Source organism: Vombatus ursinus, unplaced genomic scaffold (assembly GCF_900497805.2).
Source record: "Vombatus ursinus unplaced genomic scaffold, bare-nosed wombat genome assembly UNPS02014792.1, whole genome shotgun sequence".
NCBI classification, from domain to species: Eukaryota; Metazoa; Chordata; class Mammalia; order Diprotodontia; family Vombatidae; genus Vombatus; species Vombatus ursinus.
In genome coordinates, this window is record NW_020954570.1 from 11,124,978 (window position 1) to 11,136,694 (window position 11,717).

An 11,717-nucleotide genomic window follows, 5' to 3' on the forward strand; every position below is an offset into this window, starting at 1 on the left:
AGAAGAAGACAACAAAGCCAAAGCTCCTGCATCCAAAGCCTCCAAGAAAAATATGAATCAGTCCCAGGCCTTGGAAGGGCTCAAAAGGGATTTTGAGAAGCAAGTAAGAGAAGTAGAGGAAAAACTGAGAGTGATGCAAGAAAATCATGAAAAACAAGTCAACAGCTTGCTAAAGGAGACCCAAAAAAATTCTGAAGAAAATAACACCTTTAAAAAATAGCCTGACCCAAATGGCAAAAATGGTCCAAAAAGCCAATGAGAAGAAGAATGCCCTAAAAAGCAAAATTGGCCAAATGGAAAGGGAAGTCCAAAAGCTTACTTAAGAAAATACTTCCTTAAAAATTATAATGGAGCAATTGGAAGCTAGTGACTTTATGAGAAATCAAGACATTGTAAAACAAATCCAAAAGAATGAAAAATTAGAAAACAACGTGAAATATCTCACTGGAAAAACAACTGACCTGGAAAATAGATCCAGGAGAGAGAATCTAAAAATTATTGGACTATCTGAAAGCCATGACCAAAAAAAGAATCTAGACATCATCTTTCAAGAAATTATCAAGGAAAACTGTCCTGATATTTTAGAACCAGAGGGCAAAATAGAAATTGAAAGAATCCACCGATCTCTTCTTGAAAGAGATCCCTAAAGGAAAACTCCTAGGAATATTGTAGCCAAATGCCAGAGTTTCCAGGTCAAGGAGAAAATATTACAAGCAGCCAGAAAGAAACAATTCAAGTATTGTGGAAACACAATCAGGGTAACACAAGATTTAGCTGCTTCTACATTAAGGGACCACAGGGCATAGAATATAATATTCCAGAAGGCAAAGGAGATAGGATTACAACCAAGAATCACCTACTCAGCAAAACGGAGTATAATCCTGCAGGGGACAAAATGGTCATTCAGTGAAATAGAGGACTTTCAAGCGTTCTTGATGAAAAGACCAAAGCTGAATAGAAAATTTGATTTTCCAATACAAGACTCAAGTGGAGCATGAAGAGGTAAACAGGAAAGAGAAAATCATAAGAGACTTATTAAGGTTGAACTGTTTACATTCCTGCATGGAAAGATGATATTTGTAACTCATGAGACCTTTGTCAGTATTAAGGTAGTTGGAAGGGAAAAAATTATATGTATGTATATATAGATATAGACAGGTAGATAGATAGAGGGCACAGGGTGAGTTGAAAATGAAGGGGTCATATCTGGAGAATAAAATTAAGGGGTGAGAGAGGAATAATCTAGGAGAAGGAGAAAAGGAAAGGTAGAACAGGGTAAATTATCTCACCAAAAAAAAAGCAGAAAAGAAAAGGTTCTTACAGTGGAGGGGAAATGGGAGAAGGTGAGAGGGAATGAATGAATCTTATTCTCATAGGATTTGACTTAAGGAGGGAATAACATATACACTCAATTGGGTATGAAAATGGGGGGGAAGGGGACAAGACAGTAAGGGGATGATAGAGAGGAGGGCAGATTGGGAAAGGGGGTAATCAGAAGCAAATACTTCTGAGGAGGGACAGGGTCAAAAGAAAGAATAGAATAAATGGGGGGGCGGGATAGGATTAAGGGAAATAGAGTTAGCTTTTCACAGCATGTCTTCTATGGAAGTGTTTTGCATAACTACACATATATAACCTATATTTAGTTGCTTGCCTTATAAATGAGGGTGGGTGGGGAGGGAGGAAGGAAGAAAATATGGAGCCCAAAGTTTTAAAAACACATGTTTAAAAAAATGTTTTCACATGCAATTGGGAAATAAGAAATACAGGAAATGGGGTACAGAAATCCATCCTGCCCTACAGGAAAATTGCAGGAGAAGGGGATAAGAGAAGTGGGGGAGAGATAGAAGGGAAGGCAGACTAGGGGAAGGGGTATTCAGAATGCATGTCATCTTGGGGTGGGGGGCGGGGCAAGATGGGGTGAAAATTTGGAACTCAAAATCTTGTGGAAGTAAATATTGAAAACAAAAAAATAAATAAATTATTGCCATTAAAAAAATAGAATTAGAAAAAGGGAAAAAGAGATACAAAATTTCATTGAAGAAAAGAACTCCTTAACAGGCAGAGCTAGCCAAATGAACAAAAGTACAAAAGCTCACTGAAAAAAAAAAATCTCATCAGAAAAACAACAGAGAGGCAGAGGCAAGATGGTTGAGAAAAGGCAGACACTTATCTGAGTTCTCCCCAAACCCCTCCAAATACCTTTAAATAATGCTTCAAAAAAAATTCTAGAGCAGCAGAACCCACAAAAGGACAAAGTAAAAAAAAAAAAATTCCAGCCCAAGACAACTTAGAAAGTCAACAGTTAAGGTCAATTTCACCAGGGTGAGAATGGATCACAGTACAGTGCAGGTTGCTCCAGCCCAGACCAGGCCCCAGCAAATCAGGAGCAGGCTTTGGTAGGGCAACTGAATCAGTGGTGACATTGGAAGTTTCTGAACCTCTCAGCTCACAGAGGGTAAGGGAGTTGGTCAACTGTTAAGAAGGGGATTAGAAGGGTTCTTTTGATAATACCAGGGGCAGGACTTTGTTGCATAACTTGTACTTGGATCTAAGCCTAAGTCCTGGATCTCAGTTCCAGGACAAGGAGGAGCATTAGAATGCCAGAGTTTGCAACCACAGGGGAATGGACACAGTTCAATGGCAAAAAAAAAAGAGTATTTGTGGCTGCTCACAGACCAGTGCACAGTACAGAAAGTAGTAAACATACCTCTCCTTAAATCATACCACCTTGGAAGAACTGAAAACTTACAAGTCCCCAGAATTATCTCCAAAAATAGTTGCACAAAAAACCTGTAGCTTGGGATGGTGCCCCCTCCATTCTGGAGGCAGAGTCCCATTTTAGCATAGAGTTAAAAGTCCAGAAATAGGATGGAAAATGAGCAAACAGCAGAAAATAATCCTGCTTATAGAAAGTTACTATGGTGACAGAAAAGATCAAAATACAAACTCAGAAAAAGACAACAAAGTCAAAACTTCTACATCCAAAGCCTCAAAAATATGAATTGGCTCCAGGCCATGGAAGATCTCAAAAAGGATTTTTAAAATCAAGTAAGACAGGTAGAGGTAAAACTGGGAAAAGTAATGAGAATAATGCAAGAAAATCATGAAAAAAGATTCAAGAGCTTGGTAAAAGAGGCACAAAAAATACTGATAAAAACAATACCTTAAAAAATAGAATAGACTAAATGGTTAAAAAAAAAAAAGCACAAAAAATCCAATAAAGAGAAAAACTTCTTAAAAAGCAGAATTGCCAAATGGAAAAAGAGGTACAAAAATCCATTGAAGAAAAGAAATCCTTAAAAAGTAGAATTGGTCAAATGAAAAAGAAAATACAAAAGCTCACTGAAGAAAATAATTCCTTAAAAATTATAATTGGGCAAGTGGAAGCTAATGAATTTATGAGATATCAAAAAAAAAACAAAAGAATCAAAAAGAAGAAATTGTGGAATATCTCATTAGAAAATAGATCCAGGAGAGGTAATTTAAGAATGTTTGGACTACATAAAAACCATAATCAAAAAAAGAACCTAGACATCATCTTTCAAGAAATCATCAAGGAAAACTGCCCTGATAACTGAGAATCTGATACCCTGAGAAGTAGAGGGTAAAAGAAAAATTGAAAGAATCCAATGATCACCTCCTGAAAGAGATCCCAAAATGAAAACTTCCAGGAGTATAACAGCTTCCAGAGCTCCCAGGTTTAGGAGAAACTCTTGTAAGCAACCAAAAAAAAAAAATGCAAATGTTGTGGAGCCACAATCAGGATAACACAAGATTTAACAGTTTCTACATTAAAGAATTTGAGGGCTTGGAATTATTCCAGATGGCAAAACAGTTGAGATTACAAGCACAAATCACTTACCCAGCAAAACTGAGTATAATCCTTCAGGGATAAAAATGGATATTCAATAAAATAGAGGATTTTCAAGCATTCTTGAATAGAGCTGAATAGAAAATTTGATTTTTAAATGCAAGACTCTAAAGAAATATAAAAAGGTAAGCAGGGAAGAAAAACCATAAGGGATTCAATAGGGTTAACCTGTTTACATTCCTACATGGGAAAATGATACTTGCAACTCCTAAAAGCTTTATTAAGGCAGTTAGAAGAGTATGCATAGACAGAAGGCACAGGTGTGTGTTGAATATGGTGGGATGATTATCTAAAAAGGGAAAAGGGAGAGGTAAATGAGGTAAATTATCTAAAATAAATGAGGTCCAAAAGAGATTTTACAACTTAAGGAAAGATGGGGGTACAGTGAGGGAGAAGCACATGAACCATACTCTCATTGGAATTGGTTTAAAGAGGAAATAACATACACACTCGTTTGAGTGTAGAGATCTATCTTACCATATAGGAAAGTAGAAGGGGAAGGGGATACAAAAGGTGAGAAGCTGGCAGAAGGAGGGCAGATTGGGTGAGGTAAAAATCAGAACCCAAACACTTTTAAGAATGGACAGGGTGAAAATGGGGAAAGAGTAGAATAAACAGGAGGGAAAATAGGATGTCAAAACAACCGAGGTACCACCTCACACCTATCAGATTGGCTAATATGGCAGAAAAGTAAGATGACAAATATTGGAGGGATGTGGGAAAGTTGGGATACTCAGGCACTAGTGGTGGAGTTGTGAATTGATCCAATCATTCTAGAGAACAACTTGAACTGTACCCAAAAAGCTATAAAACTGTATAATTGCTTTGGTCCAGCAATAGACGACTAGGTTTGTATTCCAAAAAGACTAAAAAGGGAGGAGGGAGGACCTATTCATACAAAAATATTTATAGCAACTCTTTTTGTGGTGACAAAGAATTAGAAATTGAAGGGATGCCCATCAATTGAGGAACAACTGGATAAGTTGTGGTACAATAGAATATTGTGTTATACTATTGTGTTATAAGAAATGATGAGCAGGATCCTATCAGAGAAACCTGGAAAGACTTATATGAATTGATGCAAAGTCAAGTGAATAGTAGCAGAACATTGTACACAATAACATCAATATTGTATGATGACCAACAGTGAATGACTTAGTTATTCTCAACAATACAAAGATCCAGTTGCAGCTCCAGACCTGGTCTCAGCATCTACATCTGCTTGCAAAAGCGAGGAGGATATGGTGCTCTTCAAGCAGATGCACTCCAACATGGGGAAGATGCTCAAAGGCATTAACAGGTACAATCCTGAGAACCTGGCCACCCTGGAGCACTACATGGAAACCCAAACCAAGGAGGACGCCTACGACCTGGAGCCCAACTTGGTCGTGCTCAAGCTATACCAGTTCAATTTGGCCTTCTTCCAGACCACAGTAACAGCCCAGATTCTGCTGAAGGCCCTCACCAATCTCCCCCACACAGACTTCACCTTGCGCAAGTTCATGACTGACCAAGCTCGTTAAGAAGAGCAACCCATCAAGCAGATTCTGTACTTGAGAGATTTGCTGGAAACCTGTCATTTCCAAACTTTCTGGCCTAAATGAGAACATGGATCTCCTTCTCCTTAATGGAATCACAGGCTTTGAAGACTCCATCCAAAAATTTATCTGCTGTGTTGTGAGCATCATATATCAACATATTGACCACTGGCTGCTGGCCAAGATGCAAGGAGATCTGTCAGACAGCAGTTGAAAGTGTAGATGAGCAAATATGGTTGGAGCTCCAATAAGGCAGGACAGGTTTTCATTTGCAGCCAAGAAGAGAGTATCAAGCCCAAGAACATTATGGAAAAGATTGACTTTGAGAGTGTTTCCAGCATCATGGCCTTCTCCCAGTAACTCCTTCTGCCAAATGCCTCCTCCCTTTACATATAACCAGCTTCTTAAGTAAAAGCTTTTTACTTCCTGAAAAAAAAAACCCAATACAAAAATCCAAGACAATTCAGAAGCACTTATGATGAAAACAATGCTATCTATCCGCAGAAAAAGAATTGATGGTGTTCTTAAAAAAAAACTAAAAACAATCTATTGTTTAAAAAAAAACCTTTTAAAATCTTTTTTTTAATTTTATAATTTGTGGGGGTCTTTTGGTCTGTTTTCTTTCACAATATGACTAATATGGACATACATTTTGCATGACTGCATGCATATAATCTATATCCAATTGCTTGTGTTTGGTAAGAGGTGGAAAGGAGGGAGAGAATTTGGAACTCATTTAAAAAATAATGTTAGAATAGTTTTTACATGGAATTAGATAAAATAAAATATTATTTTGGGAAAAGGGAGATGGTTTATGAGTGAAATCTGTTTTGTACATTTCGAGTTAAAGACATCTAAAGGACATGTAGTTATAAATGTCCAGTAAGCAGTTGGAGATGTAAGTGTGGAGATTAGGAGGAAGGTTAGCATTAACATTAGGTAAGTAGATCTGAGAATTATCAATGAAGATGATAATTTAATCCATGTATGAAGCTCATGAGATCATCAACTGAAATAGTATAGAAGGAGAAGAGAAAAGCATCCAGGACAGAATTATAGGGAATAGCTACCACTGGTCAGTGTGATCTAGATGAAGATCCAGCAAGAGACTGAGGATGAGCTATCAGACAGATGGAAGAAGAATTAAAATATAATAGTTTTGTGGAAACCTAGAAAAAAGAAAGTATCAAGAAGGAAAAAACATAGTTGCCACTGTCAAAGGAGGAGGATTAAAAAAAAGCCATTAAAATTGGCAATTAAAAGAACATTAGTAACTTTAGAAAAAGCAGCTTTAGTTGAATGATAAAGTTAGAAGCCAATCTGCAGAGAGCTAAGAAGAGAGTAAAAGGAAAGGAAGTGAAAGCAATGATTACAGACAGCCTGCTCAAGGATTTTAACCGCAAAAGGGAGTGAAGATTTGAGATGATAGCCAATGGAGTCAGGTTGTTCCACAGATCAAATGAGGCATTTTTGAAGATGGGAAGACATGGTTATGTTTTAGGCAGGAGGGAAATGATCAGTACAGAAGGAGACATTTACAAAAAGTGAGAGTGGGGATGATAGAGGGTACTATCTGCAATAAAATAGAATGGGATAATTTGTACATGTAGAGGGGTTTGCTTTGGTAAGGAGAAGGACAACCTCTTCACATGAGATAGAGGTGAAGGAGGAAATAGTGGCAGAAGGCATCTGGATGATAAAATGAAAGGGAGCTCTCAGTAAATCTCCTTTACTTTTTTCAATGAAATACGAAACAAGTTCTCATCTAAGAGGGTGGGGAGAAGAAAGCTATGGCAGGTTTGAGGAGGAATGGAAAATCTGGTGCAACTATTGTAGTGAGCGGGATAATGAGTTAATCAAGGAGGTTTAACAGAATTGCCTTGCCACAGTGAGGGCTCAGTTTAAGGTTATGTTACATAAATTTGTGGTGGACAAGGTTTTGTGACTCCAGCTTTTCTTCAGGAGCATAATCCAAAGCTGAGTCTTTGCAGGGCCAAACTGGCAATTAGGATAAGGGAGCAAGAAATTGACAGAAGAAAATATAAAGCCATACTGGTTCACCAAGAAGTCAAGGCAGTGAATAGAGGAGTGTGTAGGTAGGAAAGAGCTGAAGGATCAAGGGGTTGGAGATCTCAGTGAGGATGAAGAACAGGATTTCAGGTTGTAAAGGCACAGGAAGAAGTAGAATGGCAATGGATTGAGATCAGATAAGGGATTTTCAGAGTATATGAACATGACCCACTTTTGGACGATGGCAAGATCTAGGTTATGACCATCTTTGTGTATGGATGATGTGGGGTAGAAGAATAGATTCTGTTACATCAGTAGGGTATAAGCTCATACCATAGGAATCATTAAAGGGAGTGCATGTAAGGAAATGGCAAATATCCTAAACCCAGTAAAATTGCTTGATATGTTAAGTGACCAATGGGTTATAGATTACAAAGAGCTCCTTTGGGACTCTAAGCGTAACTGTCGGATCTGTTCTACTGGCTTAGAATCATCCTGTCTGTTGTATTGAAATGCAATGATATGATGCCGCCTAGCCATATTAGACCGCTTCATTCTTTAGTATGTATAGGGATGACATAAGCATCTGCCTAATATCTACCCCAGTTGCCATTTTCTTCTTGCCAAAACCAAAAGAGTTTCCTTTTCCAGCTCTCAGTCTTTTTATTCTGATGGCTTACCTTTTTCATTTTAATTTATCTTTGCTGATAATTTGTCTGCGTACATAGCACAAACATTAGAAGATGATAATTCTAATAATAACTCTCTAGGTGATTGTTGCCTCATTTTTGGCAGCTAAATTTTGTGGTAGGTAAACAATATTTTAAGTGAGCATTTGAAATAAGATAGTCTTAACTCTTCACCAAAGCTGGAAACAGTGTCACCAGGACATCAGTGAAATATGCCCTATCTTAGCACATGCCATTAAGAGTCAAGAATTTGGTACTTAACATTAAAAGGATACCTTGAGGAAATGAAGTGTAATATAATGTAAAACTATAATAGCCTTATAAGGAGGAGCATTATAACTGATAGCCTTATGAGTGGAATGTATGTTAAGTTTTCATATGTAAATGCTATGTATCTATCTAATAGATTTCTACTGTAGTGATCTGCTTCCTTTGTCATTTGTAGTCCTAAATACTTTTTAAAAAGTAAAGGCTATCCTTAAACTTAAAAAAGTAACATTAGGGTAAGGAACTGTGAGGTTCCAAGTCTTGTATAAATGCTATCTATAATAATAATTATTATAATTAGCATTATTAATCCTATCTCTACAACAGTTAACACATCTACACCCACTATTCTCATTCAAGGCCTTGTAATTTTTGTTTGTTTTATTTTTTCTTGCTTATCTAGCACCTAGTATGCCACCCAACAAATGAATGAAGATTAGTAGGAAGGGAAAGAATCTGTCTTCAAGTATTTGAAGGATTGTAGAAGGATTAGATTTGTATTTTGTTTGATGTCAAAAAACAGAAATAGAATCAATTTAATGGAAAGTCATTGAGGAATAAATTTAGACTTCATTTACTTAAATACTTCCTAACATTTAAAGACAAAAGTGGAATTGTTTGTCTCAGGAATTCTCTCTCACTGGAGACTGGGTTTTTGGCTATGTTGTAAAAAAAAATTTCTCTTACAGTACAGATTGGCCTAGATCACTTTTGAGATCTAAACCTCTAAACCCTCTAAACCTGAGATTATGAGATAGAGGTATTGTTAGGATCAAATAAAATAACGTGTAAAAACACTTTGTAAACTTCAAAGCACTTTATAAAAACGAATTTCTATTAAGGATGAGGACTGGATTTGTGTTTTTATTTGTATAGGGATATCCTGGATGAAGAAACTCCTACCAATGTAGGTCAGCACCTTCTCTGCAACTGTTGGTCTTAGTAGTCTGGGTCACTGGAAGTTAAGTAACTTGCTCAGGATCATGAGCCATTGTATGTCAGAGGCAAGATTTGAAGCAAGGTCTTCTTGGCTTCAGTACCTGCTCTTTATTGATTATGTTTTGCTGCATCTCATAAGCTGTTATTATTACCATCAGTAAAGTGAAGTGATTAATTTAGATTACAGGTTCTCAGCCTGGTCTGTGAATAGATTTCAGGGGTATTTGAAATTATAAAATTTTGCTAACTACATTTCAATATAATTGGTTTCCATTCCAACCCCAAGTATTTTATTTTATGCATTTAAAAACATTATTCTGAGAAAGAGTCCATAGGCTTCATCAGACTGCCGAAGAGATCTATAATATAAAAAAGTTAAGAACCCCTCCCTGTTTTTGATGTTCTCTTACATCCCATCCACCTCTAATATTTGATTATTCTGTGATCTGATAAGGCAACACGCATCTTCCTTAGATTCAATTAACAAAACATTCTTGGATGAATCTGGAATTTCAAGAGGACTCTAAAGGATTGGTGAGAATAATAGATAGATATAGAGAAATGTTGGCTCAAAAGTTAAGAGTAGCACAAAAGAAGACACAGGGTTAAGAATAGGAAGGCAATATGGATGAAAAGGGCTATAAGAGGACTTAATTGATTAAAGCAGAAGGTTAAGACAGGAAAGAAATTAAGTCTTCAGGTTGAGTACCTTGGATATGAGTAAAAAATTAAACCTTTCAAACAATGTCAAAGTTCTTCTCCAATTCTTCATTGTGTTTTGGAGTTGATCTTGGATTCTCAAAGGCTAAGGCAATCAAAGCACAAACTCTAATCAGTCTTATCAGGTGAAAATGGTTTTAACTATCAGCCTAGTGAAAAATTGCATCTGCCATTTGATGAAAAGTTAGTTTAAATTTAGAGAGACTCAACACCACAAGCCTACTCTCCAGGTAATGATATTTTTAGCTGAGGCACTACAGAGGTTGCTGTAATGGATGGAGTACTGGATTACAACATCACTTCCAAAACTCACTAGCTATGTAACTAATACCTGTGAAATGAAGATAATAATAACTCCAACTCTAGAGAGTTATTGGGAAGACCAAGTGAGACAAGTTATATGAAGCACTTTTCATATTTAAAAGTATTCTATGAAATGAAAAAAAGCTCATGATAAAAGTCCATTTTATGTGGAATATGTAGAATCTATGTGGGCAGAAGAAACCACATAGATCTTTTAAAATATCAAATCATTGTTTTCGTATTAATGATTCCACACTGATGATAATAGAGCTAGGAACATAGGTCTATGCTATAATAATATCTATGTATATCATAGTATTGAAGAACTAAAAATAACCTTAGAAGTCACCTAAAACAACTCCCTTGTTTCACAAGTGAGGAGACAAAAGTTTAGTTCAGTTAAGTGTTACGCCTATGATATATCGCTAGTTTGTAACAGAGGCAGGAATAAAATATAGGTTTTGTTTACTTTCCAATTGCCTCTCAGTAGTGAAGATGGAGAAATGCTGAAGTAAACTATATGATCTATTCTTAGTTTTTTTTTAAAACATGATTTTAAAATAATTGATTTATTCTATAGGTATTGATATTTTGGAAAGGAAATAATCTACATCTCCAAGTTCTAATGTACTGTATACTAAAGCACTGCTGAAGTGGGCTCTGTGTCATAGTTTCCAAAGTTTTACCATGATATTAAAAGAACAATTCACTGAATGAAAGCTCAGTAATGTCTGGTAAGCATAACTTGTACTTTGTAGGCAAGCTCCAGTAACTGCGAGTTGAAATCACATTAGAGCTGGCTCTTTCAGCCATTTAGAGAAATTCCTCTTGTGCTCCATTAGTTTAATTATGACACAGTTAAACAGACTCAGAAATTTCAAACCTGTGAACATTTGCCCACAGAGAAGTCTGAACCCTGGCAGTAGCTTTTAATCACATTCCTTAGTCAGGTGTCAAACAGAGACAAACATACAAGCAAGTTTTGTTTAGAATACCTCAAAAAATCTGCCAAGTGGCAAATTTGGACATCTGTGCTAGACTCTGGCTGTCCTTTTTTTATTTTCAGTCTAATCTGTCAAGATAACCATTTACCCATTCTCTTAAACAAACATAGACTTCCTTGTTTAAACTCTGTAACAGTGCTAACAGAACACACAATTTTCAATCGTTCTGTGTTAAGTACACTGGCAAGAGACTGAGAAAAGAATCAAAATAACTTAAATGTAAATTGGAGCTATTTTTCCTTCTTGATAAATCCCTAAGCTTGGGCAGAAATCAAAAATCCTGTACAGGCGGGATGCAATTTTTTAAAGTAAAAGTAAAAATTTTAAAAGGAAACCATTATTTCAGATCAAGTTTCTGTCTTTATTATTTTTT

General features: G+C 36.4%; 1 pseudogene; it reads left to right on the plus strand.

Annotated features, from left to right (window-relative positions):
- Window positions 1-5,115: 5,115 nt before the first annotated feature.
- LOC114048264 lies at window positions 5,116-5,772 on the plus strand (annotated as a pseudogene).
- The last annotated feature ends 5,945 nt before the right edge of the window (window positions 5,773-11,717 follow it).